Genomic DNA, 9,664 nt, shown 5'->3' with positions numbered 1-9,664 from the left:
TTTCTACTTCATAACATCTACCTTCCTTCATCATATTTCCTCCGCCCTATTGCAATAGCGCGCACCAATTCTGATGCCCCCCGGGCCATGGCCCGAAGAAGAAGCCTGCGCTTGCAGTACTGGACGTTGAGGACGTGCGATACAAGAGGAAAATTTCTTCCGACCCCGTGATCGTTGAAAACTTCTTGGGGAGAGCATGTGGTCTTTGGAACGCACTGAGCAGCAAGAAACGATGGGCAGAGACTAGCTACGACGCAATTTTTAAACTGTGTGTGGCGCTGACAACTCTGCATGCGTGCTGGAATCCACTTCGCCAAGATGATGTCGAGCGGCACGCACGCATTCTCGACCGCCAATTGCACGTTGGAAACACGCGCATTTAGAAGTGCAGGAGAGCTCAAGAGCGCTATCGCCGAAAGCGTGCCAGCAGGGTGCAACTTCAGCTGCGTGTACTGTTTTTATCCTGATCAAGAGCCATCTCCCAGCATCTGACCAATGTAAACGATTGGTATTTGAAGTACTTCGACAATTACATGATGTTTTAAAATTGATCATAAACTACTGTATGGATGCAGCCTTTCTCACAGTAACGCAGGGAAGTTTGATTTCTCCGTGTGGCACACGGAGAAATTAAACTTCCGTAAAAGCATCCGTATCTGCGACAACACCATATTCTTCCACTACGGCAGCCGTTAGGTCCACATAAAGCATCTTAGTTCCACCACCTTCCTTAAAGGCTAGATTATGCTTTGAGACGACCTGTGATTGTACAGAAAAGGGCAGCGAAATACGAGCTACGGATTCCACTGCATCTGAGCTTCGTTTTCTAAGCTCGCTTAAGGATGCCTCGAACCTAAGGACCGAAGGGTGATAGGGCATAAAACCGCTTTGAGAATCGGCTAGTTTCCAACGGTGCATGACTAGTACATCCATAAGAGGGTGTGGTCATCGCACTGCTAACTGTAAAAACTGCCCTCTATCTACGATCGTAATTGAAAAATTCCCGCTGCCCAAGCCGGCGGGTAATGTAATTGCAACGCAGAGTCGCTTTGTTACGGTAGATTGTTCGGCCCAGCTCGAAATCATGTACAGCGGTTTAAAGGTCAACTCTCCGGATATTAACTCAGAACCAGCGCCAGTTTCGAGGTCTTCTGAATCGCTGTCGTCAATTTCTCCGCAACTTATAGTGGAGAAACGGCGCTTTCGTGCGGAACTAGCAAGATCGCTCGCGCTACACCGCCGATCCAGCGCAGTTCCTTCATTGACATCATCGGTCTCCCCGACTTAAGCAGAACCGTAAATAAATTGTTAAGCTTGTTAGTATATTCAACAAAAAAACAATGATGTTCGCAGCTACAGATACGAACCTTCTGTATTCGATTTCGCTCCAAACTCGAGTCGCATGGCGTTGTAGCATGTGCGGAAGTTAGTTAGCTTGTGATTAATAGAAACACCATCGGATTCCCACACCACCTTGGGCTGCTCACCACCTGTTAGCTCGCCTTTCTCGAACTTGGCCCGCAGGAGCCGCACCGCCAGGGACCTTTTGGTCAAGCGACCGGTGCAACCCATCTTCGCACAATTGCGAGGAGGAAGACGTGTGAGGTGGGGGAGATCAGAGGTGGGTCTGTGTCGAGACTAAAGCTCCAGAGGGAGCAAAGGTGGGTGTCAAGTAGGTAAGATCATCCACGCAAAGGTGTAGAACTAGAGCTAGAGGAGGGAGAGGGAGTGCACAAATGTGACCTAAATTTGGCGCGTTACGTGATGGGGCGAGTCATGCCCCTTGCACCCATCCTTTTCGCCGGAAAATGCAGAATATTTGCATATTAAGACAGGCATTGTTTTTGTATTTTCGAAAATCATGACTTTATGCTCGTGCCAAATATTGTTTTAATGCGCAGTAGAAAGTGCAATAAACAGGGAAACAGAAAATTTTCGGTTCCCTAGAGCAAACAAAGTAAAAACACCACGGGAAATAGAACCCCAAGGCTCGTTTAACACTCCACATTTAACCTACCTACTCTCGAAACTTCGAATTCGATTGTGAAATCAAGGCACAAAGTGCCATGAAAGAAGCGAAGTTTCGCACGTTCAGGACTTATTGCCGCTCAAAATAACTATGATTGAAAAATTTTCAGTTCCCCCCAGCCTCGAGATGCATGCCTAAGCCACCACAAGGGACCATCGATGCTAGAACAATTCACACAGAAAAACGTTTGCCATATAAATATATGAGAAACCATAACTTTCGAAACGATTTTATGCATGAATGGCAGCATGCATTAAATGAAATCTGAATACAATTTTGGCATGTTGCCGACTTGAGGCCTAAGAGGAAAACCGGAACGGGCGCAGTGTATCCGTTTGCAAATCGGATTTATAATGGCATTTCTTCTCTCAACGTTTCCCATTCGTGCCAACCCCTAACGTACCAGTCTCCCCTCTCCCATATCAGCGCGAAAATGCACCTTCCTCCTGCTCGTTTCGCAGAGATTGGCGCGGACCTGGCACAAAACACTCCAGGCCCAGGCATACTTTCGGAGAACCTTCGTTTCTGTTACTTGTTCGGCGTCACTCCATACATTCGTTCTGTTTTATGAGACCTTCTCCAAACCAAAATGCCGCAAACGACGCGACCCATACATCTGTTATGGGGCCTTCTATTTCTTAAAGTTTATGGAAGCGAAAAGACACATCTTACAATTGCGCGCGTAGACGCAAAAACGTTTCGTAAGTGGTCATGGTATTTCGTTCGTTTACTTGCAGACCTGGATCTGGTGAGTTTTCTGGCCATTCACAGGAGACTTTTATTTCGTCTTGAAGACGCATACCACTAACCGTTCCAAGCCTTGTGCAATATGAATAGTTGCCTTTGTGTGTTTACTTCCGGAGTGGAAGATAAAATGGCATAACCGTTTGGAACGGGGTTCTGGCAATGTTTGTAAAGTATCTGTCGACGGCACAGATTTTCGTATATATGAACCAACGACGTTGGATGCAAGATGGTTTTCACACAAGTTCAGAGGACCAGGCTTGTGCTATGAAATTGCAGTATGCATCAAAACGGGACACATAGTCTGGACGTACCGTCCCTTCCCTTGTGGCTCGTTCCCGAATATTACAATTTTCGGCTGCGCATGAAAGGCGAGCTCCTTCCGGAAGAGAAGGTGGTTGCTGATGGAGGATACAAAGATGGGTCCTGTATGCTTGGGACCGATGTTTCTGGGGCGCAGCAGAAAATACTTGCGACAGTGCGTGCTCGGCAAGAAACAGTCAACCGGCGGTTTAAGCAGTTTTTCGTTCTTGGCCATCGTTTTAGACACCACATAGGTCTCCATTCGGCTTGTTTTCACGCTGTTGCAAACATTACACAGCTTATGATTGAACGAGGCAATTCACTTTTTGCTGTTGAGTACACAGAGTAAACTGATTATGGTTGTTCTCGCTTCCAAAACTACCATTGATTACTCTGTCTTCAAAATGCTCCAAGACGGTCCTTTCTTTATTGTTCTATTCGATGATTTCCTATTACATATTCCACATATATTCGCACATTTATTAAGACGAGCACCAGTCAAAGCGTGAAGCAATTAGATCTTCTTGACAGTTAGGCAAAAAACGTAGCCCAGCGTCTCATCAACAAGGACAAGGTCTTTTACGTACAGCGGTGGTCTTTCAGACAGTTGTTCGTGTAACTACTCATTTACTGCACGTTTACACAATAAAAAGATCCTACTCATACACGAACAAACACTAATTTTCACATCAACAACGAAAATCCACAAAACTAAAACATTCCAATATTACTCATCGAAATCGTCGACAATGTCGTCTTCGACGACTTGCGATTCTTGCAACATTTCACCTCCACCTTCCTGAAACTTGCTGTGTACGGTCTGAAAATCCATGTTCATGCGACGAGCTCTTTTTGCACGATAGTTAGCCTGTGTTCGCCTGCGATTTTCCACAAGCTGGTCTCCAATTGCGCGTCGTTTGCGCTTCACTTGCTGATAAATCGAGAAATCTTGACAACGCAGCGGATGCATCTGTATGTGCGCATTTGTGAGCGAAACCGAAAAGTAAAAAATCAATCATACAGCGGTTCGGACCAGCGCCATTTGCTGGCCATTAATCCCCATAACGTGCACTGTCTTCCAAAAAAAGTTTCAACAATAATTCTATTGGTGGAATGCTTTCTGTTTGATGCCATATGGTGACCAGTGAGCTCGCCATGCCTTGGCTTTATAACCGGGTGCAGTGCACGCAACGTCTCTGCCGCTCCTTGATAGCCTTTGTCAAGAAGTCAGGCCCAAGAATCTGGGTACTGTTCGGCCAACGGCAAAACGTCCGCAATATTTTTTCGTCATCCCGTTTCTTTAACTGCGCTTCGTGAAAGTTTCTCCTTTGTAAAAGATGTCGATGTCCGACACAGCACCCGCGTAGTGCATACTCAGTCCGATAGCAAGTCCATTTGGGAGGACAGAAACTTCTGTCTTATAGCTGTAAAGTTTATCCTTACCGCTAAACGTTGACTTGGCTTCAGCGTGGTATCCGGCAGGCCGGTTACTTTGTTGAGAAGTGACATCCGTGGCGTACCACGCGAGCTTGTACGTCTTGAATGTGGTCTTCCTTTGCAGCAGCCTGCTCATTGTGAAATACTCTGCGATGCGACGAATATACGGCTCTTGTACAATTGGTAGAATCGCGACTAGAAATCTCACGATGAGTCGCTCGAAGGTGGGGCCCTTGATCTCAAACGTGAGCCCCAAAAAATCCCACCGACCGCCATGTTTTATCACCACCAGAAGCATGAAAAATCAATCTTTTGGTGTCTGTGCGGTTCGCTTACCCCTGCCGGTGTTCCAATTCTCAAGCACATACTGGTCTAGGCGAGTCCAGATTGATGAGAGCTCAGAGAATGTAAAGTTGGTCATTTGGTGCACCCCCGCTGTACCACCCTGTAGCAAAAAGGAGTCCAGAATTGGACTGTCACTGTCGGCATCGTCATCCGACTGACTGGCGATAGGGGCCGTATCGTACTGCGCGAATTCTTGTTCGCGCGTTGCTACAGCATCAGCAAGGAGGCGGAGGGCGGATGCCGCGTTTTGGTTAGAGGCCGGGGGCATTGTGTTCGAGGAAAGAGGCCGACACTCTGGATGTAGATCGTTGCGAGGGGATGTTTGCGAATGGTGTGGATCCGATTTGTGGCGTGCTCGCTCTCTTGCGAGTTTACTGAGTCTTCACTGTATTTGACAGTGTGGCGACGGAAAAACAGGAGGCTTTTTTCAACAGTTGTGGTCCACCAGAATTTACCGGGAAAAAACAGGTCGCGCAAATCTTTAAAATATTTTGCATTTATTGTGTACTTGGGCATGTATGCCCGTTTCGTGATGTCGTTCCTGATTTGGTGAGGGTGTTTGTAAAAGATCTACTTACCTCGCCGTAAGTCTGTAACTGAGACAAAGGTCTAATGGTGGGTTATCTTCGAAAATGAACCCTCCGACCTTGTCACTTTCACTGTAAACCGCGGCATAGAGCTTGCAAATATGTCAGATCGTGACGCTGAACTGACCCTTTCTTAATCGGCGTGACTCAGACATTCGCTCAGGCATTTAGACAGACCTGAACTGTACACGCCCTCACCTGAACCGCACACGTATGCGTATGATTGGATACAGTAGACACAGTAGATGCTCGACGGTCTGCAACCAGGACATAAGGGTCCGCCACACTCTACACGCCCAGCACTGCCCTCAAGCCCTTCTGAAGCGATCGGACTCAGCCTGATTGCAACTCCTTATCAAAGAGCGATAGGACTGTGCTTAAAGTGCTCCGTACGGCACTGGGAAGAGCGCACGACCCGCTGTTTTCTACCAAAGCGAACTGGGTGTTATTATATAGAATGTTGATGGTCTCCAGAATCTGGCACAAGCTATGGGTTGTTCCCTCGCAGAGAGATTTATCAGTCGGCGCTTGGATATCATGATATCATCTAGGGCGGCGCCGTGATCCAGACTATGAAACGCGATTTGTGAAACTTCACAAACTAATTCTACTATGTGAACGTTCACAAAAGCACGGTGTTTTGTGAAACTTCACAAACCAGTTCTACTATGTGAACGTTCACAAAAGCACGGTGTTTTGTGAAACCTCACAAACCAGTTCTACTATGTGAATTTTCCCCAAGGCCGGGTACTCGGTTGTCAGTCCGCATGCGCCCCTCCGTCATCACCGAGGCCGCCCATCCCAACCAATTGGCCGGCACCTGTGCAGCATCCCTTCTCCTCACATATATATCTCTCCTGTGTACTATCTGCAGCGCACCGTGTGCATCCCACGCCAAGTTCTTTTCCGGCGTTCATCGTTTTGAGTTGAGAACAATCAATGGGTAAGCATCCAGGTCGCAGTGCAAGAACCATCTTCCTGTTTACGGAGCAGCCCCTTCTGGATCGGCATCAACTCATATCTTCTGCGTCCTGCAAATCGACACTTGCGAACGTGAAAAGAGCGCGAAAGCTCCCACAACATTTCGCTGGTCTTCACGACGCTCCCGATCCCCTTGGTGTCGATACTCAATCTTCGAAACTAGTCCTAGACCTCATTTCCCAGTACTCCAAATTTGGAACGCCTCTTGCACTCCGGGATGATGCCATGGGAGCTTTCGTCCAAGGTCTCAGAATTGTTTATTCGGAGCACGGCCACACAGGAAACTGGACTATCAACTATACAGCGAACGAAGCGCATGGCAATCCGTTGAACGGAAATCCAGACATCAGCTCTCTGCGCCGTTCGCAAAGAGTTAACTTGGCCAGATTAGGGAACGTTGCCTTAAAAGCACGCCCCGTAACTGCAGCCATAATTTACGGAGGGAGGGTTTTCAAGACTTGCAGTGATACGTACTTGCGCGTGCGAGTTGATGAGGAGTACTTACCTGCACTTCGTGCGTACCCTCAGGTATGCTCAGAGTTCAAACTTTTCTCACCCCCTCCCCTTATGAGTGTGTCAGAGCGGCTGTCCGCATGACAGCGAGCTGTGTGACAAAACCGTGCAAGCGAGAGCGACCGCGCAACAGGTAGAAGTTTGCCTGTGCACTATGATGCATACCTTCCTCTAGCGAGTTTCCACTTCTACATATAGATGTTGTCTGGACAGTATCTGCGTGATCACCTCATATAAATGCCGTCTGGACAGTATCTGCGTCATCACCTTTTACAAGTTCACCAGAAAAAGGCAAGTCGACCAGCAAGTACCGCCCTTGTGTAGAATCTTCCGGAAGAAGCCTTACAAAGGAGGCGAGTAACCATCTTCGCCGTTCTCTTTCGCAACCGACTTCTCTTTGATCGCGTCGCTCCCTTCATCAATTCTCCGTATTGCTGACAGGAATCGAGACCCGTCGTGGTGTCGCTGGGGGCGGCACTCTGCACACTGAAACACCATTATGGTGTTTCAGTGTGCAGAGTGCCGCCGAGTCGAATATGTCTATGATAGACATACTCGACTTGGGGGCGAGGTGCTTAGAGTCGTAATCGCTGACAGGCGTAAACATCAATCTTGACACAAAAGACAGCCTCTATCACATCACTATGGCGATTCGCGGTTGACTGTTGTTTCGGACAGTTGTTGTCGGATTAGCCATCTCGTGGAAGGTGGGCTCTTGAGCTGGGTAGGGCAGTAATATCCGAAGCAAATCTCCCGGGAGTGGCCCAACAGCACGGCGAGCAAGCCGCCGTCTGCAACGGCCTGGACGCCGCGGTGGTCCACGACGCTTCTCCCTAGCGCGCGCATGCGCCATGACCTCGATAGATGCGCCGCAGTTGGGCTGGCCTTCGGCCTCCGCGTCGGACAGATAGTGTAGAAGGCGTTGGAGTCGAGGTCGTGGGCCAGGATGTGACGCATAGAAGGGACCTCCTTGAAGTAGCGTACGGAGCGTCAGCGTCGGAGTCAGTGACGTGAGCAGCAGCGACCTGCCGATTCCCTTGCGCTTGTAAGCAAAGAGGTGGTGAAGCCTTTCCTCGGACCATGTTGAGGACAAGTGAAGCGGTAGGGCGCCGGAGGAGAGCGGTCGGAAGCGATAGCTGATAATGAGCAACGGGACAGGCTTCGCGCAAAAAAAGCCGACTTCATCGTCTTTCCGCCGATAGGAGTGCAGACTCGCCCAAAGGTAGAAGAAAGTGAAGACCGTGAATGCTTTTTCCATTTGCCCACAAAAAATCGCTGGACGTAAAGTCAACCCGAGTTCAAAAAATCCCACCACGAGTTTTGCGCACTGACCTCCAGCAAGGTGCCTACCTGTCGGCAAGAAACGCAAGTCTGGTACAGTACATCGTTGTGCCGTCCAACGGACACGTACCTGCCCCCGTTGTACACCATTTCTGTACAAATCACACGTGTCGAGACTCGAACAGGTGTGCAGCAAGGATTCCACCGACACAAGCCGAAATGTCGGTGATTCCATCCAACTGTCGCGAACCAAGCGGAATCTCGACGACCGTAGACTAGACGTAGAATGCTGCTCCCGTCCCAGAGAGAGGAAGGACTCGAACATCTTGAGCAGTAAAACAGAACAACAACCCCCCCGCGAAACCACTCGCTACTCCACCCTGTTCTACGGGTAGCGAAGTGGATCGAGGCGCACCTCGCTCTGTCTCTCGCCGCGCCTTCTTACTACGAGGCCTGTGGTCCCTGTCGTCGCTCTCCGGTCTACAAGTGGATGTACAGTGACAACCACACTAAACGCCCCCTAACCGCGCTCCTCCGTCAGCCTCAACAAGTTCGACTTTGTTTTGCGGTTCGCGTGTCGTGGCCAATTGTTTCCAAGTCTGTTTTGCACCCAGGTGGTACGTGAGCCTTGCCATGACCTGCACTTTCTGATAGGTAGCAATTGAAAATTAAAAAAGGGTGCTTGTCTGACTTAGTCGAAGGTACGTTACGCCTGCAGCCCGCTTTGCCACCATGCCACACTTCTACTCTTTCGGATAGTCATATTCTAGTTTTTTGACTTTAGTGCGGGTGCCATGATCAGAACTTCTGTGGTCACGGATCGACGGACTATATAACTACGGCATATATCAAGACGCGTGCAGCCCATAGAAACCTCAGCATAATTGTGGTGGACCTTTGATTAGTATGGGCAACAAGTATAGGTCACGGTTGCGAATGATACAAGGACTTTCCCATCTATGTGAAGAATCGGGAGATTATCCTGCGCTCACAAGCGTGCGTGATGTAGCAAACCGAATGAATTTCCCGCTTCTAGAGCAATTCATGGCTTCAGTCCCGGATATATCATTTCGAACGAGTCCTTGAACATATAAAAGGAATTCTTCATAGAAAGATACTTTGGTGATAATCAGAACACTTCTCAGAAACCGAAATACGAATAGAGAGCTCAGGTTGCTTGCTGAAGTTGAGTACGGTCATGTTTCAAGATTTCTTTCCTTTTGTAAATGATATGAGCAGCTGGTTTATTCAGATTGATTAACATCTTACTTGCGTCACAAGCAATGTTCAGGCACACACTGTTGAATATAAAAGCAAGAAGATCCTGAGAGACGTGGGAATGGTTTGTGATTTATAAACGCTGGGTATCGGATCGTGTGCGCCTACCAATAGCTTTCTTTCTATCTGAATCAGAAGTCTTTCAGTACTTGAGAAAACCTAGCTC

The sequence above is a fragment of the Chondrus crispus genome, genomic scaffold (assembly GCF_000350225.1).
Source record: "Chondrus crispus Stackhouse genomic scaffold, scaffold_14, whole genome shotgun sequence".
Classification (NCBI taxonomy): domain Eukaryota; phylum Rhodophyta; class Florideophyceae; order Gigartinales; family Gigartinaceae; genus Chondrus; species Chondrus crispus.
The sequence above is the reverse complement of the archived record's forward strand: the minus strand, read 5'-3'. Positions refer to the sequence as shown.